We start from the raw sequence: 24,194 nt of genomic DNA, 5'->3' as shown, positions 1-24,194 counted from the left end.
TCCGGTCCACAACACTTCGCCTTCCGGCCCGTAAAATAATCGCCTTCCGGCCCATAACATATTGCCTTCCGGCCCGTAACATATTCCCTTCCGGCCTGTAACATATCGCCTTCCGGCCCATAACGTATTGCCTTCCGGCCCGTAACATATCGCCTTCCAGCCCATAACGTATTGCCTTCCGGCCCATAAACATATACAGCACGTAATACATTTACTCTAACACATATAACACATGTATCATATATCATACCTGACTTTTCTGTCACATAACATATTGCCTTCCGGCCCATAAACACACATAGCATGCATAGCAACTACCTTTCTATTTATAGCATAAATAACACATATCATATCCGACCTTCCGGTCTCACAGTCAAACCCTTCCGGGTGTAGTATAGTGAAAAGACTCACCTCGTGGTAATGAAAACTATCAACTCTTGAAATCACTCGCACTCGATCCGCCGATCTGCAGACTCCCTATAATACCATATACCCTTATTAATACTCTTATCATTCAAGACAACTGACCCTAAGAAATTATATGCAGGTCAACTCTAGTCAACGGTCAACTGGACCGGACTCGTCGAGTGCAAAGGTGACTCAACGAGTCGAGACGTCCTCTCCAACTTTCCCTGATGTTCCCTTTCTACTCGTCGAGTATCCCCCTTGACTCGACGAGATCCACGTGGAAGAATCGCGGGGCCACCCCGACTCCACTCGCCGAGTCTGAAGAACAACTCGGTGAGTCCCAGTGAATCTTCAAGCTACTCGCCGAGTCTGTTCATTGGACTCGGCGAGTCCATGCCATGCAGTCGATCAACTGCTTCCTGAAATACGTATGGTCCCGAAATACACAAGCATGGGACTTTCTGGACCTTTAAACATCCTATTACTGGGGTATAAACGTTTGGGTAACAACATAATAATCCATCTAATCACCAAATGGGTTTCATAAAACCTAAATCCGTGTACACATCAAAATAACAGGAATGATCCGAAGTATTACCTGAAAAACATACTCTTTGTGTCCCCAAACCTCAGAACTCGATCCCCTTGATCTTCCTTTGGCCAAAACCCTTCCTCTTCTTGCCTAATAAATTATTCAAGGTTCCAATAGCCTTCACTCCTGCTCTAGATGTCCACAGACGCTTAGGTTCTTCTCAATCGGCCAAAAGACGGACAATGACGGCCTAAAAGGCGTTATATACGATCCAAAACCAAACGGCTAGGGTTTCTGCTGAACAGCGTCGACTCACCGAGTCCATATCTGGACTCGTCGAGTCCAGTCGCGAACCCGCGACCAAGTCTGTGGTCCTACTCGGCGAGTCTGGCTCCAACTCGCCGAGTCTCTTCCAAAAATGCCCCAAAAATAGTTTTAAAGCAATACCTGAAATTTCGGGCTGTTACAGTTCTAATTCCAATTTCACTCGTTCCCAGTGAGATTCGATTTCACTCGTTTGCAGGTGAGATTTTCAAACCAATTTTGACTTTCATTCGTTCGTTCTGATTGTATCAAGCCCCTATCAATATACCTACTTGGCAATGCGAACAGGGCATCAATACAATTCTGAATGTAATCCAGTTTCAAATCAGCCTTTCGTTCCAGTTAGCAATCAGTCTTGAAATAGAACTTGATTCCGAAATACAAACTCAAGGCTATCGATATTCTCCAATAACCATTGATTTTGATTCATAATATGATAGCAAAAGATCCTACCCGTTCATACGGACCCTAATAAACACAAAGTTGATTTTCTCAAATAGATTTCCAGATCAAACAAGCTATTTTCAATCAAATCCAACACCATGTTCCTCTGTTCTTCACCGGTTCTCAAAACAAAATTGTTATAATCGATTCATCATACTTAACCTTGTTATAAAAACTCGAGAACAAAATCGATTAGGTCAAACACAATCGATTTGAAGACCAAAAATCAAGAGCAAGACCAAAATCAAATAGAAATCAAGAATTGTAAGATACACCAGAACATAAGAGTGTTCAATCGTCATGAAGATAATAAAAAAAAACCTTTTGGTTTGCGAGATTCTGTGACTTCAATCGGCAATATAGGAGCAATGAACAACAGTGAACGAAATATGTGGGCCATTTGAGTGAAACAAATGAATAGTAAACAACGATGATGGGCTTGTGACTAATACGTAATCGGATGAACACAGAAAAAAAAAATTGGGCTAAATCGATCGAATAGATCCAGATTAATAGTAGATGAACAATGAACAACATAAATCTCCATGAACAGTAGATCGAACAATAATCTTGATTCCATGCAGCCAAAACACCAATAATCTTCAATAACTTGTGCACAAAATCATCAAATCAAGAACCGATACTTCAAAAATAAATAGATTTTCAAAGACCCGCTCTGATACCACTTGTTGAGATTAAAACCCTAATTGAGATTTGATGAACAAGATGCGGAAAATAAGAACAAACACAAATATGAAGATTATGTCGAATGATCACTCGATTTATTGAATTGTGAGGAATAAATTACACTTAAGAAATAAGAATCTAACTCTACAAGAAACCTCACAACGTGGCGCCTACATTTTGCCTCACTCTCTTAACCCTAATTGTTAATAATACATGACTATTTATAGGGAAAAGACAAGTCTTGGGCTTTTAACCTAGAATTCTTCACAGGGGCCCATTGCCATCATCCATGGAGTGCTTTGAAACCCTACAATCTCCCCCTCAAAGTATGGAATGGATGACAATGCTTTAACTTCCAAAAGCAGCATCTAGCAACTAAAAAGATCTGCAACGAGGAATATATGTAGCAATCCACGAATCTTGATTCTTCAATAGTCTTCAAACACGGGCTCTAGGATATATTAATCAGGCACTGAAGTAATGTCTTTAAACTTCATTTTCGAATGTAATCCCAAAGAATCTTCATGAAAACCAAACCCTCCATAAAAACCCATTTTAGAACAAAGAAACCGAATCACTTCTTGTCTTTGAAGAGCTCCCCCTCCAAGTCACAATGATCTTCAAATAAGTTGATGATATAAGCCATCAAAAAATATCATGTAACAACCCAAACTTTATGATTCGTAACGCCACTTGATGGAGAAAATACAAGAAGTCGGAGATATAACAAGTCCTTAGCAGAGCTCGATAAAGAACTTCCGCTGTAAAGGATACTTCTCTGTAAAAGCTTTAGCAGAGCTCGATGAAGAACTTCCGCTGTAAAAACTACCATCATAATTCTACCACAAACTTTATCAAAAATCTTCAACTTTGAAAAGTCACAAATCCAATTTCGAATGGCCATACCAAATTCTCCCCCGATTTATAATCAAAAACATGATTATAAAGCCTTCAAATGGTCATGAGAAAGATCTTGAATGGATAAAAATTTACTAAGCTCCCCCGCGACAAAAAGATATACACAATGAAGTATAAAATCCGAAAAAATCGTGAAAATTTGACGTTATCACGAAAAACGACTTTCCGAACCGCCAAGACTTGATGGAATCATTATTTTGCTGTTCATCAAAAAATATGAGCGTTGAAAAATCCAAAACTGTTCACCAGCCCTTAAAATTGTAAACTTTCTCGAAAATGGGCTGAAATTATCACTTTCCAGAAACTCAGGGGCTGAAATTGTAATCATGCACCAAAAAACCCCTTTATTTGCAACAAAATCTGGAATTGGTCCAAAACCGCCAAAGCATGAAAAGTGTAGGGGCCAGATCGTCAAGTTCTTGAAGTTGCAGGGACCAAGTGTGAAAGTTTGAGTTATCTTCATCATTTGAAACCTGAAAAAACGATGCGACTGGAATGGTGATTTTAAACCAATGGTCACAGACGAACCTACAAATATGACTCCAATTAGTTTCCTCTACTTTCGTTCCGAGCATAAGCGACTGAATCTAACTTCGTTCCAAGATCGTCAATTATACACCTGAAGCGAACCCAACCAAGCGTTCGGTTCCATACGTTTCCATTTGAGACATTCGCTTCCAGGTCCGTTCCAAGCTTCATCAGGCGAATCACCTTTCGCTTTCGGTCCTTCCTTCTTTCTTCCAAGTGCTTTCGTTCCAAGAGCAGCCAACCGAACTTAAGTTTGTTCCAGGTACATCACGATGCGAACAAGGAGCGAACCCTTTGCCGAGCCGAACCACAAGTTCGCTTTCGGTCCTCCCCTGTTTCGTTCCAATTACTTTCGTTCCAAGGGCTGACAAACGAACCCAATCATAGGTTCGCTTCCGATCGCAGATAAGGATTTCACACCGATCTTGAGTTTTCTGTTGACCAATGTTCGTCCCAATTGAGAATGAAACACCCATATGACAGTCAATTTTGTTCGTTTTTCGTTTCTAGCACAAATACGCGAACACTAAATCATTCCAGGTTTGTTCGTGGTTCACCTCCAATAGTCAATTTTGACTTTTTGCCTTGACTGGTGTTCTTCCAATTGAGTTCCAATTCCAATTTCATTCGTTCCCAGTGAGATTCGATTTCAATCGTTCGCAGGTGAGATTTTCAAACCAATTTTGACTTTCATTCATTCGTTCTGATTGTATCAAGCCCCTATCAATATACCTACTTGGCAATGCGAACAGGGCATCAATACAGTTCTAAATGTAATCCAGTTTCAAATCAGCCTTTCGTTCCAGTTAGCAATCAGTCTTGAAATAGAACTTGATTCCGAAATACAAACTCAAGGCTATCGATATTCTCCAATAACCATTGATTTTGATTCATAATATGATTTCAAAAGATCCTACCCGTTCATACGGACCCTAATAAACACAAAGTTGATTTTCTCAAATAGATTTCCAGATCAAACAAGCTATTTTCAATCAAATCCAACACCATGTTCCTCTGTTCTTCACCGGTTCTCTAAACAAAATTGTTATAATCGATTCATCATACTTAACATTGTTATAAAAACTCGAGAACAAAATCGATTAGGTCAAACACAATCGATTTGAAGACCAAAAATCAAGAGCAAGACCAAAATCAAATAGAAATCAAGAATTGTAAGATACACCAGAACATAAGAGTGTTCAATCGCCATGAAGATAATAAAAAAAAACCTTTTGGTTTGCGAGATTCTGTGACTTCAATCGGCAATATAGGAGCAATGAACAACATTGAACGAAATATGTGGGCTATTTGAGTGAAACAAATGAATAGTAAACAACGATGATGGGCTTGTGACTAATACGTAATCGGATGAACACAGAAAAAAAAATTGGGCTAAATCGATCGAATAGATCCAGATTAATAGTAGATGAACAATGAACAACATAAATCTCCATGAACAGTAGATCAAACAATAATCTTGATTCCATGCAGCCAAAACACCAATAATCTTCAATAACTTGTGCAGAAAATCATCAAATCAAGAACCGATACTTCAAAAATAAATAGATTTTCAAAGACCCGCTCTGATACCACTTGTTGAGATTAAAACCCTAATTGAGATTTGATGAACAAGATGTGGAAAATAAGAACAAACACAAATATGAAGATTATGTCGAATGATCACTCGATTTATTGAACTGTGAGGAATAAATTACACTTAAGAAATAAGAATCTAACTCTACAAGAAACCTCACAACGTGGCGCCTACATTTTGCCTCACTCTCTTAACCCTAATTGTTAATAATACATGAATATTTATAGGGAAAAGACAAGTCTTGGGCTTTTAACCTAGAATTCTTCACAGGGGCCCATTGCCATCATCCATGGAGTGCTTTGAAACCCTACAATCTCCCCCTCAAAGTATGGAATGGATGACAATGCTTTAACTTCCAAAAGCAGCATCTAGCAACTAAAAAGATCTGCAACGAGGAATATATGAAGCAATCCACGAATCTTGATTCTTCAATAGTCTTCAAACACGGGCTCTAGGATACATTAATCAGGCACTGAAGTAATGTCTTTAAACTTCATTTTCGAATGTAATTCAAAAGAATCTTCATGAAAACCAAACTCGCCATAAAAACCCATTTCAGAACAAAGAAACTGAATCACTTCTTGTCTTTGAAGAGCTCCCCCTCCAAGTCACAATGATCTTCAAATAAGCTAATGATATAAGCCATCAAAAAATATCATGTAACAACCCAAACTTTATGATTCGTAACGCCACTTGATGGAGAAAATACAAGAAGTCGGAGATATAACAAGTCCTTAGCAGAGCTCGATAAAGAACTTCCGTTGTAAAGGATACTTCTCTGTAAAAGCTTTAGCAGAGCTCGATGAAGAACTTCCGTTGTAAAAGCTACCTTCATAATTCTACCACAAACTTTATCAAAAATCTTCAACTTTGAAAAGTCACAAATCCAATTTCGAATGGCCATACCAAATTCTCCCCTGATTTATAATCAAAAACATGATTATAAAGCTTCCGATCGCAGATAAGGATTTCACACCGATCTTGACTTTTTTGTTGACCAATGTTCGTCCCAATTGAGATTGATTCGTTTGCAGTTCATGAAACACCCATATGACAGTCAATTTCGTTCGTTTTTCGTTTCTAGCACAAATACGCGAACACTAAATCATTCCAGGTTTGTTCGTGGTTCACCTCCAATAGTCAATTTTGACTTTTTGCCTTGACTGGTGTTCTTCCAATTGAGTTCCAATTCCAATTTCATTCGTTCCCAGTGAGATTCGATTTCAATCGTTCGCAGGTGAGATTTTCAAACCAATTTTGACTTTCATTCGTTCGTTCTGATTGTATCAAGCCCCTATCAATATACCTACTTGGCAATGCGAACAGGGCATCAATACAGTTCTGAATGTAATCCAGTTTCAAATCAGCCTTTCGTTCCACTTAGCAATCAGTCTTGAAATAGAACTTGATTCCGAAATACAAACTCAAGGCTATCGATATTCTCCAATAACCATTGATTTTGATTCATAATATGATTGCAAAAGATCCTACCCGTTCATACGAACCCTAATAAACACAAAGTTGATTTTCTCAAATAGATTTCCAGATCAAACAAGCTATTTTCAATCAAATCCAACACCCTGTTCCTCTGTTCTTCACTAGTTCTCAAAACAAAATTGTTATAATCGATTCATCATACTTAACAATTTTATAAAAACTCGAGAACAAAATCGATTAGGTCAAACACAATCGATTTGAAGACCAAAAATCAAGAGCAAGACCAAAATCAAATAGAAATCAAGAATTGTAAGATACACCAGAACATAAGAGTGTTCAATCGCCATGAAGATAATAAAAAAAAACCTTTTGGTTTGCGAGATTCTGTGACTTCAATCGGCAATATAGGAGCAATGAACAACAGTGAACGAAATATGTGGGCTATTTGAGTGAAACAAATGAATAGTAAACAACGATGATGGGCTTGTGACTAATACGTAATCGGATGAACACGGAAAAAAAAAATTGGGCTAAATCGATCGAATAGATCCAGATTAATAGTAGATGAACAATGAACATAAATCTCCATGAACAGTAGATCGAACAATAATCTTGATTCCATGCAGCCAAAACACCAATAATCTTCAATAACTTGTGCAGAAAATCATCAAATCAAGAACTAATACTTCAAAAATAAATAGATTTTCAAAGACCCGCTCTGATACCACTTGTTGAGATTAAAACCCTAATTGAGATTTGATGAACAAGATGCGGAAAATAAGAACAAACACAAATATGAAGATTATGTCGAATGATCACTCGATTTATTGAATTGTGAGGAATAAATTACACTTAAGAAATAAGAATCTAACTCTACAAACTCTTCAATATAAACCGAAGGTACTGTAGCATCTGATCACTCCACAGCATCTGAAGGCACAGGAACACCCAAACTCTTCAATATACCCGAAAGTCCGACTGTTTCAGAAAGCTCTTCATTCGAGGGGGAGAATGCCAATATGCTCTTTGATGATGAAAGTCAATCCGAACCAGAAGAGATGGTAAACGCTGAATTGGATCCTTCCTATGATCCAAATTACCCTCCTCTCATCAAATGGACCAGAAATCATCCAGTCTCTCAAGTTGTAGGTGATGTTTCTGAAAAGGTTCTGACCAGATCGCAACTTAAAGAAAAACAAACTTCCCTATTCTCCAAAGTAGAATTCTGTATGTTTAATTCTTTTGTTTCAAAAGTTGAACCCAAGACAGTTAACACTGCTCTTGATCACTCCGATTGGGTTCAAGCTATGCAAGACGAACTGAACGAATTCGAAAGGAACAAAGTTTGGCGCCTCATTCCAACTCCTCAAAATGCATCAGTTGTAGGTCTCAAATGGGTTTTCAGGAACAAAATGGACAAGGAAGGGAATGTGATTCGAAACAAAGCACGTCTGGTCGTGAAAGGATACTGTCAGGAGGAAGGCATTGACTATGAAGAAACTTTCGCTCCAGTTGCAAGGCTGGAATCTGTTCGCATTTTTCTGGCCTATGCAGCACACAAAAACTTTGAGGTCTACCAAATGGATGTCAAATGTGCCTTTCTGAATGGAGAACTCGAAGAAACAGTCTACGTGGAGCAACCTCTCTGCTTCGTCAATGAGAAGTTCCCATATCACTGCTATATTCTGGACAAAGCGGTTTATGGTCTGAAACAAGCTCCTAGGGCCTGGTATGAAACGCTAACAAAGTTTTTAAAGATGTCTAAATTCAAACAAGGTTCGGTTGACCCAACCTTCTTTCGTAAAAAGGAAGGTAACCACCTTATGATTGTACAAATTTACGTCGATGATATCATCTTTGGCTCAACGAATCCCAGCTTAACAGCTGAATTCAGAAAGCTGATGGAGACTAAATTTGAAATGAGCTCCATGGGTCCGATTAACTTTTTTCTTGGATTAAATATTAGACAGGGACCCGAAGGCATCTTTATCAACCAGGAATCATACACCAAAACTCTTCTTGCCAAATTTGGTATGAAGGGAGATTCAAAGGTCAAAGTTCCAATGCCTTTTGGAACCAAACTCACCCCTTCACTGGAGAAACCAGCAGTTGACATTACGCTATACCGCCAGATGATTGGGTCTTTGATGTATCTTACTACTAGCAAGCCTGATATCATGTTTTCCGTATGTTATTGTGCTAGGTTTCAGGCAAACCCACGAGAACCTCATATGCTTGCAGTGAAGAACATTCTTAGGTATTTGAAGCGAACTACCTCTCTCGGTCTTTAGTATCCATCTAACTCAGGCTTCTTCGTTCAAGCCTTCTCTGATGCATACCTTGGAGGATGTGGTTTAGACAGGAAAAGCACCACAGGGGGTTGCCAATTTCTTGATGGGAAATTGGTCAGCTGGCAGTCAAAGAAGCAAACATGCGTTTCCCATTCTACAGCCGAAGCAGAGTACATTGCAGCCGCCTCCTGCACATCTCAAGTAATATGGATCCAAAGCCAGCTCCGGGATTATGGGCTTAACATGAAAAAGATCCCACTATATTGCGACTCAGAAAGTGCAATTAGGATCTGTCACAACCCAGTGCAACATTCTAAGACCAAACATATAGCAATAAGGTATCACTTCATTAAGGATCATGTGGAGGATGGTAATGTCGAAATTCACTTTGTTCGCACCACCGATCAACTGGCAGATATCTTCACCAAAGCTCTACCTGAAGCTAGTTTCAATAAAATACTTCATGGTCTAGGCATGATGGAATCTGAATCAGTACCAAAGACTTCATCCCAAAGTTAAAAAGTAAGGAGCGAAATGAACCGAACGTTCGGTCCATTTCGGGTTCGGTTCACATGGGAACCGAAATGAACCGAATGTACGGTCTATTTCAGGTTCGGTCCCATAACACATATTTTCGCTCAAATCTCAAAAAGGTGTTGTCTATGGTTGTACACTCTTTGTAAAGCTGTTTTTCTAAAAATCCAAAAAATATTATGCATCATTCTTTCTTATTCTGTATTAGTTCTTCCCTTTTGTAAAACTATTTTCCAATACTCCAAAATTTTCAAAAATCCAAATTTTTTTCTCGAACCGAAATGAACCGAGCGTTCGGTCTATTTCGGGTTCGGTTTAATTTTTTTTTTCTGTTTGGTTTTTCTCTTTTCACAGTCTTAAAATCTCCAAAAATATTTTTTTTTGTTGTCTAAATTTTTGTCTCCTTCTTTATTTTTCCTAGTTAAGCGTCCCTAGAAGCATGCTGATGCATGTTGTCCAAAAGCCTCAACTGATTTTGAATAAAAGCCTTAATGACTAGGTATATACAAACCTTGTCTTCCCAATCAGGCTGCTTCATTTATTCTAATCCTGAGCTACCTTACTCTTTTCTCATATGAGTTGAGATTTTTCTGCTTGGTCACTATTTTCAGCAGAGGTACTATCGCTTTTCTTCACCACCTTCTCTTCTCCATCATATTTCGGTCCCATATCGTAACCCTTGAGACTCTCAGAATTAACCACTGAGGTTTATGGTTGCAAAATATATGTGTTTATGATCTAAGCCACGTGTCACTACGTGCTTAGTGAAACCCAACATTCAATACCTATCATGAATTGACGGTTAACATGAAATCTCTATTTGTTTGTGCGATTCTTATGAATTTGTTATTTACCTTAACATTTCTTCCCCTAGAATCCAGTTTAATTTTTTTTTAGATTTCACCATCATATACTTTTACAAGTCACTATATATGTTATCCAGCCTACTTGTTCAATAGACCACATCGGTCTCACAAGTACTTCATTTAGTCTCGGTCTTATGTCAAGGTCTGGGTTTCTAAATTGAAGCGAAAGCCACCCTATTATGCCTAACAAACAGATGCCTTTCAACACTTCTTAGAAAGTGCTTGATCGTAATTCAACGGGAATCCATACAAACACTTTAAGGTCTCTCTTGACCTTGAAGAAAGTGATTCGTGCCCGGGATCATCAGTTTTGTGTCTAATTTGACATCACTCTTCCCCTATATATCTCGCTTTCTTTCCTTATCTTTTACACTCTATGCACGAAAATCTGTGATTTTCCAAAATTCTCGTTCGGTCATTATATAATCTTATGTTTGGATGACAGCTATTAAACAGATAAGATGCTGACTCAGTCGACAGGGTAACGGCCTCAATAGTGAGGTGACGGGCACGCGTGCAAAACGGAACAGTTCTTCACTCTCCTGCGTAATCATCGGGGGTGCCAACCGTCGCGCTTCAGTCAAATCCGAAACCGTTTTATTGTATCAAGAAGATTTGGGGATGATCTTTCTCTTTCCTCTACCCACGGTATAAAAGGAATTCATCTGCTTCATTCCCAATTTACAACATTCAAAACTCAAAAGAGAAAAATCGGATGATTTCTCATCTACTGTTCATCATCTTCTTCCTTCAACCATGGCGGATTCTTCATCAGTACAGGAAACCTCTTCCCGCACAAACATTCTTCCAATCCGTGCCCAACAAAGTCTGGTGATTAATCTCAACCCTAAGGCGTACGAAACTTACATGTATCCCATGGTGGAGTGCCTCAAATACTCTCCGTTGGTGCTCGCTCTTTCCAAAGTCGAGCTTGTACCAATGGAATGCCTCTCCCAGGTCTTCTCAACAGCCCACTATGACAGATCAGTGGATCGCATCTACTTTGATCTTCTTTCTCACAAGACCTCCATCTCTAAGCAACGATTCTGTTGGCTCCTAGGCTTTGAAGCCGATGAATCTAGGGTTAATCCCGACACCATTACCGTTGGCCAATTATTTTCGATGTTCTACAATATGGGGTACACGGAGATTCTTACAACAGTTACAAGATTCAAGAAATCGTGTCTCCCTCCCCCATGGAATGGTTTCTTCACCATTCTCTTCAAAGGGCTCTCCGAGCGTAGTTCTGGTTCTGATGGGGCCAGCAAACTGTTTATGACCATTCTCTATGGTCTTTATCATGGCCTTAACCTGGACTATGGCTCGGTTCTATGGCAGCAACTTATTCAGAGCCTTGCCTCCTCCTCTCGCCACACTGAGGTATCCTACGCCATGTTTTGGACGCTCATCACCAAGTGGGCCATGGATAAACTCCATGTTCCTACTGTTGCAGGTTCCCTTCTCTCCAACATCAGCGTCTTCCACACCACCAAAATTATTGTCACCGATCCGACAAAATTTTCCTTCGTCGGATCCATTCCGGACTCTATGTCCGCCAGGGTGTCAAAGGAGAGCATCATCATGAAAGCCTACAAGGACTTTCGTCCTTCGGGCCCAAGGGAACTTTCTGCTGAAATGGTTCAGTCCATTAATGATGCAGATAAACCTGCTGCTCGCGGAAAGAAACCCGAGCAAGGGAAGATAAAGAAAGCAGCAAAGGGGGCAAAGGGTCCTTCTCCTAAGAAGCGAAAACCCTCAAAACCAGATCCTTCCCCACCAGCAAAGAAGAAGAGAGTCCAACCTAAGAGAAAACTCATTCTCTCCTCTTCTTCCAGCGACTCGGAAGAGAACCACTCTGACTCCAATGAGTCAGCTAGAGGCGAAACCCCACCTCACTCCCCTGAACATGAGGTTCATCTTTCATCCAAACCTCCTTCCCCTTCTCCTATACCCACCTCTTCCATTCCCATCATAACCTCCTCCATTTCCATTCCCTCCATATCTGGCCCTATTTCCATTCCCCCCATAACTACTCCTCTTCAAACTACATCAACCACCCTTCCCCCACCACTTTTTACAGAAGCCACCACCACTACCACCCGTGAGGTTCTAACCAACGTATCTGGTACGGGGGTTTCTACTTCACAACCCGAACCTACATCTACACCCGAACCCACTCTAACTACCGAACCACCCACTGCACCCTTATCTCCCACTCCATCTGCTGAAACCGAAACCTTTTTGGGAGGGGAGGATACCGTTTTTGACTCCATCTACTACAGCCCTTATCAACTTCAGAGTGATGATGATGATGATGCTCCGGTCACCAAAAAGCACATCAAGGAGCTCCACGAGAAGATTGACAATCTTGTGGCTTCTTCCTCCTCCTCAACATCTCAATTTTCAGAGGCTGCTATTCGGAGTATGGTGGAGTCACTTACAAAAGCTCATGAAGCCTCTATCAGCACAGCTGCTACTGCCATTGATAAATCCATGCAGGCCAGTGCGGTAGCGACCGAAAAAGTCGAAAAACTATTTCAGGACGCCCAGATCTGGCTGGAGTCCTTACAGGCGGCTTCAGAGTTAAACACTAAGAAGATCCGCACCGTTGTGGAGAAGCTGGTCCACTCCTTCGAGACGGAAAAAGATCAATTTGCCAGCTTCCGCCAAAAACTCAAAGAAGACAACCAATCATTTGTGTCTTCGGTTACGGATCGTCTTCTCTCATTCCAAGCCACTCTAGCCGCCGAATCTACCACAAAGGAAGAGCTTGCCCAAAAGTCTTCCGAGCTTACCTTGGCAACTCATCAGCTCTCCCAGGCCGAGAAGGAAATCGATTCTCTTCGGTCCGAGAAAGCTGTGGTCAGGAGTTGTGTTTCAGATGTCCACGGAGCTTTGTCCAATATCCTTGAAGCCCATGATCCGATTCTCAACTATTCAGTGAGGCGAAGTCTTGCAGAGAAGCTCGCTCCTGCTCTTGCCCTTCTTAGCCGTATTGAAGGCATTCCGGAGCAGGAGGACCATCCAAACAAGGGGGAGAAAAGAAGAAGTCCACAGCTCAACAGAAACCCCCTCCAAGTTCTCTACCTCAATCAATTCCACTTTCATCACTTGTCCCTCCAAAAGCACCCAAACCAGCATTTGGTTCTTCATCAGGTTTGAGTGCTCAAGCCAAAGCCAAACAAATTGCTGACGACAGTGATGAGAGTGATGATCAGGAGCTAATTGTCAACTTGGTCAGGAAGCAGACCAGAGAGAGAGCTTGATGAAAATGCTCGAATAGTCAGGGAAGCTGAGGCCAAGGAGAGGAAGATGAAGGAGGCTCATGATCTCCTTGAAAGCAAGAAAACTCTGTTTCCTCCTTGGACCCTCGAGGTGCTCATCAAAGAAGCCATTGAGTCTCCTTGCACTCTTTGGCTAGAACCGGTCATCTCACTAGACCGTGTCAACTCAATCGATTCCCAGTTCGACATGCCCCTGACCCGAAAGGCCTTCATCTTCCATGCGTTCGCTCATATAGCTGAAGTTCCCCATCCTCACCCGAAGGTGGATAGGGAGCTTATAGACTATTACCTGAGGACTGCTCAACCTCAGTACCAAACTTGGAGCGCACAGAAGATAACCAACGTTCGGGTACTCAAGCGTGTTCGTGAAGGTAACTTTGTTAATATCAGATTCAAGGTCTTGAGGGGATCTGAAAAATCTGAGCACTCTATCTCTCTGGCTGATCTTCCCAACCTCAACCCTCACGATTGGATCGTTTTGCACAACATTCTTCTTGTCAATGAAGCTGAATATGGTCCGGTCATAGACCATTTCAAGAGAATGTTAGTTTGCTATATTTTGGAGGTGGCTAAGCTTGATCAAGAGATTGCTAATATCCTGAGGAAGAAGCCCATCATCACCCCAGTGGGTTCTGTTAGCGACATAAACCGAATGAAGATGGGAAAGATTGACCCGAAACAGAACTCAATCATGTTCACTAGAGCAGAATGCCAGAAATGCCTGTTTGCTTTGGGTGACAAACATCTTTACACGACTACTTGTCTTGAGCATGTTCTGGGTATAATCAATCGTTGCAAGCAGAACACGGATAGTGACAAAAAGTACTTCAATGATATGATAAACTGGTACATTCACTTCCGTCAAACACTTCTTGCCATCATCCCCTGCCTGTTCAAGACAGTCAAGAAAACCAGTGATGCGGGGGCAAGCAAGCTGGAGTGAAGTCTCGCCTCAATTGACGCAAAGGGGGAGATTGTTGGGTTATTGGTGTTGCGTCTTGGGCTCGCTTCCTAGTCCATTCTTTGTGCGGTATGGGCCTGTCCACCCGAATCTTATTTTCTAGGGTTTGTGTATTTATAGATGCTTGCATGCATCTTTTACGTAACAGATTGATTAGGGTTTTACGGTGTAATTATAGAAGTTATCTTTTTGTAACCCAAGAATCCTCTACAGTGGAAGTTCTTCATCGAGCTCTGCTGAGGATTGAAAGTTTAATCATTCGACATATTCAAATACATTCTTGAGTATTGCTTTACATTCTTTATATACCTGTTTCAAAGATCTATTCGATCTTAAAGGTTTTTATCTCATCAATTGCAATGATCATATCAACATGGCACTCCGACCCACCACCATTGTCGATAAACACCAACAGCACAGTCGGCGCTGCCTCCGTATCGACATAAGCAAAAAAGCAATTGATTTGACCACTTTGTTAGATATGGTACCCCAAGAGAAGGCAATTTAAGAAGACGTCCACAAATCAATATTAATTTCTTAGCTTTCTTGGAGGCGGTGGGAAGACAAGCGGGAAGTCGAAATGGAGAAAACAAAGAAAACATAAACAGAGAAATAAATCAATACGAAGGTAAAAGAAGGTTGGAGAAGGAATTTGTTGCATCTAATTGGTTAGGCATGGCGGTGGAAATCAAAAAGTCTTAGAAGGAAGATGATAAGGGAGGTAAAATTTTATGGCAAATTTCTTAAAGCCAAAAAAATTGTTGCACAGTTCTAAACCACAAAAGTTTTCTGTGTGTTTTTAGAATGAGCATAAAAATACAAACTTCAAAAATGGTCCCTGTGGTTTTCAAAAATATCAAGTTCAGTCCCTAATTTCAAAAAACCTCACAGATGGTCCTTGTAATTTCAAAACTTTTAACAAATTGTCCTTTTCGCTAACTCCGTTAACATTTGACTGTTAAGTGAAGGGCATTTCTGTCATTTCACCACCATAAGGACCATTTATGAAGTTTTGCCTTATTTTGTAAATATATATATATATATATATACATATATATATATATACATATATATATATATATATATATATAATTATTTAATATTAAAGGGCCCCACCTCTCTCTCTCTCTCTCTCTCACTTCCCTTCCAGTTTTTCTTCACCACCAGCCAATAAGAAGCTGCCGACCATCGGAGTTGCCTCACCTTTCCCAACCTCCTCCACCCTCCCCCGTCAAATCTGTGATGCCGACAATAGAATCTTCCATGTTCGTCAAACACCAGCAAGAACAGTGTCAGATTTGTGTAAGTTCTAGGATAAAGTTTTGTCATGTTGTTTTATGGTGAATTCAATTGCATCGATTATCTTGAAGTAATCTTCAATCAGGGCGAATTTGATGATTGAAGCACCACGATACACCATTGTTCACCCAATTTTCAATCTACATGACAAAACTTAATTACCTGATGTCCACTTTCATTAACAAGATCGAAGTTTTGTCCACGATACATCACTGTTCACCCACTCATTCCCAACCACTGCAAGTTTTAGAACCAGATGCAGAACCATTTACAAATCTGTATTGTAAAGACGATGAATTAGGCAACTTGAAGTTGTTAGCCAGTTACAACTAGGGCTAGACAACACCAGCAATAGCAACAAGCAAGGAACAATACAAAAATGAGTTGCATGATAGTAATTTGTTCTACCTAGAACATTAGGGCATTTTGACAATTTCAATTTTTTTCATACAGAAGAACGGGAAATAGATATCATGAATTGAGTATTCACCTGAATGGACTCATTTGGACTTCCTCCAATCATATTTACAAGGTTGTATTCACAGGTTACAACTAATAGGGGGTGTGGTCATCGTCTTCTTCAATTTGAGAAGGGAAAAAACACACAGGAAGTAGAAAAGGTTTGGTGTGGAAGATCTGTTGCCGAGACCGACGATCCCGTTTTTCCGACAAGTTCGTTTCTTCCTCGGTATTTAACCCAACAACGGGACTGTAGGAACGGATGGAAGACAACAATGATTAAGGGAGGGTGCTACGTGATGGTGGTGAGCTCGAAGGGTGGTATGGGAAAACTCTGATAGTCGGCAGCCTCTTCTTGGCCGGTGGTGAAGAAAAACGGGAAGAGAGAGAGAGAGAGAGAGGGTGGGCCCTTTAATATTAAATAATTATATTTTTTTCTTTTTATTTACACAATAAGGCAAAACTTCATAAACGGTTCATGTGGTGGTGAAATGATAGAAATGTCCTTCACTTAACGGTCAAATGTTAACGAAGTTAGCGAAAATGACCATTTGTTAAAAGTTTTCAAACCAAAGGGACCATCTGTGAGGTTTTTTTGAAATTAAATATTAAACTTGATATTTTCAAAAACCACAAGAACCATTTTAAAGTTTTGTCGAATAAAAACTTCGGTGGCAAAACAGGAAAGAGAAAAAAATTCATTGCCTCCCCAATTTTTTAAGTTTTTATGTATATACATTTTTATATTGAAATTAACATTGTTTTTTAAGTATATTCACAACAATTATCCTTGTATGATAGTGGAATCATAGAATCACGGCCGTTTATTAGAATATTTTTTACGCTTTAATATCGGTAAAGATAATGTAAAATATTGATAATGTCTCAGGAAAGTCTTGCCTACTTGGGAAGCACAGCCGTTTTATTAGGCTCTGCGATATGGAGAGGTTTCCACTTTCCACGCTGATAACCCTTTCTGGAATTTAGTACTTTAACCCCCTTTAAGTTTACTTGAATCAACTTTATCCCCTGAGATTTTGAAAACTCCAATTCAAAGTGAAATTTAGAATAGGATCTTACCACAACCTACTACTTAACAGAACAGATGGTCTTATTATAAACATGTAGAAATTTCTTATATTTTCATATAATCTTGTTATTATGGACTTATTTTTTTATGTAAGGAATGGTTAATTAAGTCAAAAACTTGTCATAATATAGTAAGACACTAATATTTTTACTTATTTGTTATTTTTCTTTTTCTTTCAACTCTTTTAACATTAAAATTGATAAAAGAAAAAATGTGAATATTCAGCGGCTTCACCCAAATTAATAAAAGAAATAACCCATAAATATAACTTTTATTGAAAATATTTATAATGTAGAAACAAATGTAAACCCATACTCCATTGTGATGTGAATATATTGATAGTCTATGTAAAGGGCTAATAATACAAGTCACGTAAAGCTGGAGGAGTTAAAAAGCAAATATAAACCCATACTCTATGTTGAGATACATCCAAATTGATTCACGTGACACGAGGTTGTATCTGCCACCTCCCACCAATCTCTTATTTTCCTGATCCTCTATATGTATATAAATTTTCAGCCAGTAGTAGTGCTACACAAGTGATTTACAGTCGATCGAGAGAGAAAGAAAGAAGATGGGTGCAGATCGATATAATTATTTTGTCGTTCAAAAATCTAAAATAAGGTAATGATAAACTAATTAATTTTAATATGTATTGAATACCTTTTATATCACCAGAGGCGGAACACAAACATTAAAACCGGAGGGGCCGGAACTAAAACTTCACATATAAATAAGTTTAATTTGAGATCAATCATCCCTAACATGAGCACAAGCGGTATTTGCACTTACGCTTTTTGTATAGGGCACACAATGGATCATGCAACCTCTTATTTTTTCGGACTTAGTGTAAAAAAAATTGAAATTCTATTTCTTTTTATTATTATGCAATCTCTGATTTTCCTGTGCAATCCTTACTATGTAATCCTACATATTTGCAACGTAGTTGTTCAAAATACTATGAAAAACTTTAACTAATAATTAACAAAAAACCAATTGAAAGAATAATTAACAGTTGTATTTGTCAAATTGATTATTTTTTATTTACTAGTTCTCTTACAACAATTATAATTATACATTAATGAAAATTTAAAGATAATTAATAAAAATAACAGTCTAATCTATACATCTTTAACAAACCAAATTATCCTAAATTCTAATTTATTTTCCCAAGATTTATGCATAACATTATCTTTAGCAATATAAAAATCTATAAAATTACAAAACAATAAAAAAAATAATGAAGTTTTGTTGTAGGCTTTTAATACCACAGTAAACAAGCACCTATAGGCTATAATCAAGATCTATAGTCCTAGCTCTTCCTACATCTTTCAACAACAATTAAATATTATTATTACATATTATAGCGAAAGAAACTACAGATAGATAAAAAGAACTTACAACTCTGAGCAGACGGACTTTGGAACGGAGAGACAAAATAAGAACCAACAGAGGTAAACACAAGTTCAAGTCCGACATGTAGAAGAAGCACCAGATAACATCAGTCGGCAGGGCTGGTCCTGAAAAAATGAAATGTTTTCAAAGGCCCAGGACGAACAAGATAAAAAGGGTCTTTATCTTTATTATAGTTTTGTATTATTAAATAAAAATATATAATGAAAAAAAGTGGGCCCTACGCACCTACCCACTTTGCCCTCCCCCCCCCCCCCCCCCCCCTAAGCCCCCCATGTAAGTTGGAATAGCAAACGGTGAACAGGAAGCACTAGCAAACGGTAAACAACAGTCAACGAACGACAGAGAGAAGACTAGAGAGACAGAAACCTCCATATTTTTCTAGTTTATGGGGTCACTAGTTTATGGTTTTTTGTGTCACACCCCCAAACCGAACTGGCGGAAACATTCGGGGGCGGAGGATGTCATGCACAGTATCATAACAATGCATAATAGTAAAAGCAAGCAACAATATTCATTGCATTAATAGAATAGTTAAATACATGTGTATTCCTTTGTAATGTTTAAATGACACCAAAAATGTACAAGCAAAATAAAGACGAGTCTTGGATCTACTCCGTCCTTCAAAAGTTGCATGGGTGTACCTATCTTACTGGTTCCCTGAGAATACAAGTTATTTTGAAAGAGAGTATCAGCATAAAATGTTGGTGAGTTCATAAGTATTTAGTGTCATTTAGTATTTAAAAGCCTCAAAATGTTTGTATTTAAAACCTTGAAAATTTTGTAAAGTTTTCCTAGAAAATCCTATATTTTCTGCTTATAAATAAAGTAGCCTTCTACCCGAGGCCCGACTGTTTTTCATGTTTGTTTTTGTATAAAAATGTAATGTTTGCATAGGTACTTGTAATAGTAGGGAAAAATATAGTAGTACTTTGTTACGGTGTAAAAAGTATGTTTTCTCTCATTTATCACTATCATCTATTAGGAAAATAGAGTGTTTTATCTCAAAAGTGACACTACTGACTATGAAGTGACAAAATGAAGACTCAAGGTTGTATTATATTCCTTGGTGAGTCTTATTGCCTTTAATTCCTATCTGATTAATTAAAGGGGTTTAATGTGAATTAGTTGTAACCATGTTGATTGACGGTTGAATACCTGACGACCTTTTGGCATCATAAAATAGTGAGGTGACATTTTGTCACCCCTTGGCCTTACCGGCTGGGACTGTAGCTAGCAGTCGGGGTGTGGAAGTATCTATCTTGTATAGATTTATACACACGATGCCCGCTCTCCCTTCAGGAGACTCTGGTTACAAAGGTGATATGACAATATATTGTTGTATCATAAAGTAGTATTTCACATTCTAGTTATCGTATTCTTACTGTACTTGTATGTATATGTATATGTATATGTATATGTATATGTATATGTATATGTATATGTATATGTTTGTTCTTGTTCTTGTGTATGTATATGTTCTCTTCCGTTCTTTGTATATGTAAATTTTCTCTTCCATTCTTTGTATATGTATATGTTCACTTTCTTTCTTTATATATGTTCGCTAAACTATACCTATTATAGTTTACTAGATGTTTGTTTGATCTCGACTTGTAGACAAGACTCAATTGCTCAGCTTGAACAATTGATTTAAGTTAAGTTTGTTAAAGATAAAACCTTATATTCTATTACGTATTTAACATGTATAATTATGAGTTAATCGATAATCGGACTAGTGTATCCTACCCTAAGCCCACAACTAAACAAGGAACAGGAATCAAGGTTATCCACAATAGTCCTAAGTCCATTAAAGCATACTTATATACCAATACATAACTGAATATGATTTTGAAATTAAAAGAGTTTGACAAAAGTTTTAAACAGTTTAGAGAGGGTTTTATAAAGAAGTCTTACAATGTTTGAAAAGCAGTTTGAAAATGGTTTGAAACAAGATGTTTAGCAAGTATATAAATTTTTATACTAACACAATTTCAATTGTGTTTACTTGTATTCCCTCCCCCCCCCCCCCCCCCTCTTAAAATCATTTAAAACATTTTAAAAGGTTGAGTGCAGGGTTATGAACTCACCTGTGGTGAGTGGTTTGGATGAACAAGTGAAATAGGATGCTAAGTGCCAAGTGAAGACTTAAGCACACACACGGATCCTATTTATCATATAATGATACATATATGTATACAATTAGCGTTTATACAACTAATTTATGAAAGTAAAACACCTTAGGACTTAGAAAACACCTATATTGAAGTGTTAGAAAGGCAAAAGGTTGCACAAATGGGTGTACGGCCACACAAGTGTGTATACGGCCACCTGGTGTACGTCCACCTGAGTGTACAGCCAGGGAGTGTACGACCATACACTCCATGAAGAAATGGTCAAAAGTTGTTTTTCAAGGCTATATCTTGCATCCTCTAAGTGTCCTTGACCTTGTGCTTGCATAAAATAAGAGTTTGAGGCCAATAACCATCAAACAATGGGGTGTGTACGGCCGTACACTCCTTGATGAACATGATTTGGACGATTTCTAATGGCATATCTAGTAAGTAACAAGCCTAGGAAGGAGTACTTACAATATAGAAGCCTTTGGGGTGTTTGAGGTCCAAGAATATAGTAGGTGTTCTTGGTAAAATTGAAGAACACTTGAAGATCTATCAAAATGAAGTGATTTCATGGAGGAAATCAATGATCTATAGAAGATGGTGTAAGGAATCAACATTACATGGAAAGAAACACTTACAATCTTGAAGAACTTGATGAAAAATCAGATGCTAGTTTAGAGAAATGAGTTATTGGCTTAGGAGAGTGAAAAGGATTGAATGAAGGCCAAGTCCCACCTTTATAGCCTAGAGTGTATGGCCAGAGGAGGGTGTACGACCATACACTCCTTGTGTACGGCCGTACACTCCTCAAGTTGGAGTGTTTAGCCATTTGTGAAGTGTGGACTTTTGGAACTCATTTCTAAACCCTAACTTTGAAGGTACTAGGCTTAGAACACTCAAATTGACTCTAAACAATGCTAGAAGATAGCAAAAACGAGTCTAAACTTGATTGATTTGAATAAGTGTACAAGATAGAAATTTCGGGTTGTCACATGTTGTTTCTCAAAGATTTCAAAGATTAAGTTAGAAAATTGTAAACTACAGTAGTATTTTGGTTTTATAGACTTTTAGTTTTCAAATCAATTCGTATCCTACTGTGATTAATTTTGATTTTTTAGTGATTTTCGGTCTTTTTGTTAATAACTTATCTAGTTCCTTAATTTATTAATTAGCTTTTGATTTTTTTCTTATGTTTATAAAGAATGAACGAGGGGGCCAAAAAATATTATAAGTATAAAACCAATTATAACACCCCGGATTCCCAGGTATTATTTTATTCTTTTATTTTTGGGAGATTTGTGAGGAGACTCGGCGAGTTGGAGTCCAAACTCGCTGAGTAGGATCGCGGTTTTGTGCGCGGGTTCGTGCCTGGACTCGACGAGTCCAAAAGTGGACCCAGCGAGTCCACGCTGTTTAATGAAACCCTAATTTCCAGGGTTTGAGACCTATTTAAAGGGGCTTATGGCCGTCATTTGCGGCCACCAACCCCAGAGAGAAACCCTAAAGAGATTTGAGCGTTTTGGGAGAGAGAAGAGGCCATTGTTGACCTTTGAAGCTTTGTTTGGCAAGGCAAAGGAGATTCTAGCTAAGAGGAGGCAAGGGAGGTGGACATCCTTCGATTTTGGAGCTCAGAGAATCATTTTGGAGGTATATTTTGGCTCCCTTTTCTGTTGTTATGATGAACATAGGGGTTTAGGGTTTCTTGACCACCCCTTTGTTGGTTAGATTTGATGTCCATTTCGTCCCTATTTGTGATGAGGCTTGAGATGGGATCCATAGAGGTCCAGAGAAGCTTTATTCCTTAAGCTTTATGAGGATTCATGGGAGTATTGACCTAGAGTTATGAGATATGGGGCTAAAACATCATTTAGGAGCAAATAGTTGTTGTTTGAGCACCAAGGTTTGGACTTTACGTGATTATCATGCCTGGGGAGGCCAGATCTATGATTGTATGGAACATATCTGATCTCAGAAGTGAGTTTGAGTTTACGCATGGCATAGACTCGCCGAGTCTGAAGAACAGACTCGGCGAGTAGCATGAAGTTTGCCCGTAACCACTCAGCGAGTGGTCTTGTCGAGTTGAGGGGTCGACTCAGTGAGTCAGGGAGAGTAGGGGGGCTGAGTCAAGCCGGAACTCGCCGAGTTGTTCTTAAGACTCGGCGAGTTAAGTCGTGGTGGCCCCGCGATTCATGCCAGGTGGAACTCGTCGAGTTAGGGAAGTACTCGACGTGTCAAAAGAGGATCCAAGGGAGTCAGTGGACTCGTATAGACTCGCCGAGTCGCCCTAGTGCACTCGCCGAGTTCGGTCAAAGTTGACCGTTGACCTTGTTGACCTTTAGGGTTGAGTTTAGTTGTATTTATGAGTGCATTACTTTGTGTGATTAGGCGGAGGCTAGATCACATTTATTCCGAGACAGATATTTACCGAGATACGCGAGGTGAGTCTTCTCACTATACTTTACCTAGTGTGGTAATAGAGTTCAGAGACAGAGTATTATAGAGTTATATACCAGTGTGATTGCATGTTATTATGTGTTGTGATTTTTTGTGATATGTGATATGCATGATTCAGAGTTACAGAGTTGAGACTTTCGGGTCCCTAGAATTAGGGCCAGAAGGCCCACAGAGAGTTGGGGCTGGAGGGCCCCACTGAGACACATTGACCAGAGGGTCAATAGAGTTACAGCCTCGAGTGGTTATTATGTGATTAGTGTGGTATTTTGGGGAACTCACTAAGCTTATGCTTATAGTGTTCAGTGTTATGTGTTTCAGGTACCAGTGATGACCGCGGGAAGGCGCCGGCTTGATTCGTACACAAATATGGGATTGGATGTATTTTGATCTTGGGAGACATTTTTGAATTAAAAACATGATGTTATGACATTTTGTGAATGAATGGTTTTATTTAAAAATGTGATTTCAAAAGCGAAAAATTGTTTTAAATTTTACGGTGTTACAAGTTGGTATCAGAGCCAGGTTTGAGGGATTCGGGTGCACCTTCGGGCGTA

The 24,194-nt window shown here is 39.0% G+C and overlaps 1 pseudogene; it reads right to left on the bottom strand.

The window, feature by feature from the left end:
* The window catches only part of LOC145002699 (uncharacterized), a 34,071-nt pseudogene extending 17,754 nt beyond the window's left edge, over window positions 1-16,317 (bottom strand).
* Window positions 16,318-24,194: the final 7,877 nt, after the last annotated feature.

This window comes from Lactuca saligna, chromosome 6, assembly GCF_052625555.1.
Source record: "Lactuca saligna cultivar CGN05327 chromosome 6, ASM5262555v1, whole genome shotgun sequence".
Taxonomy (NCBI): Eukaryota; Viridiplantae; Streptophyta; class Magnoliopsida; order Asterales; family Asteraceae; genus Lactuca; species Lactuca saligna.
This window is presented reverse-complemented; position numbering and strand designations above follow the sequence as displayed.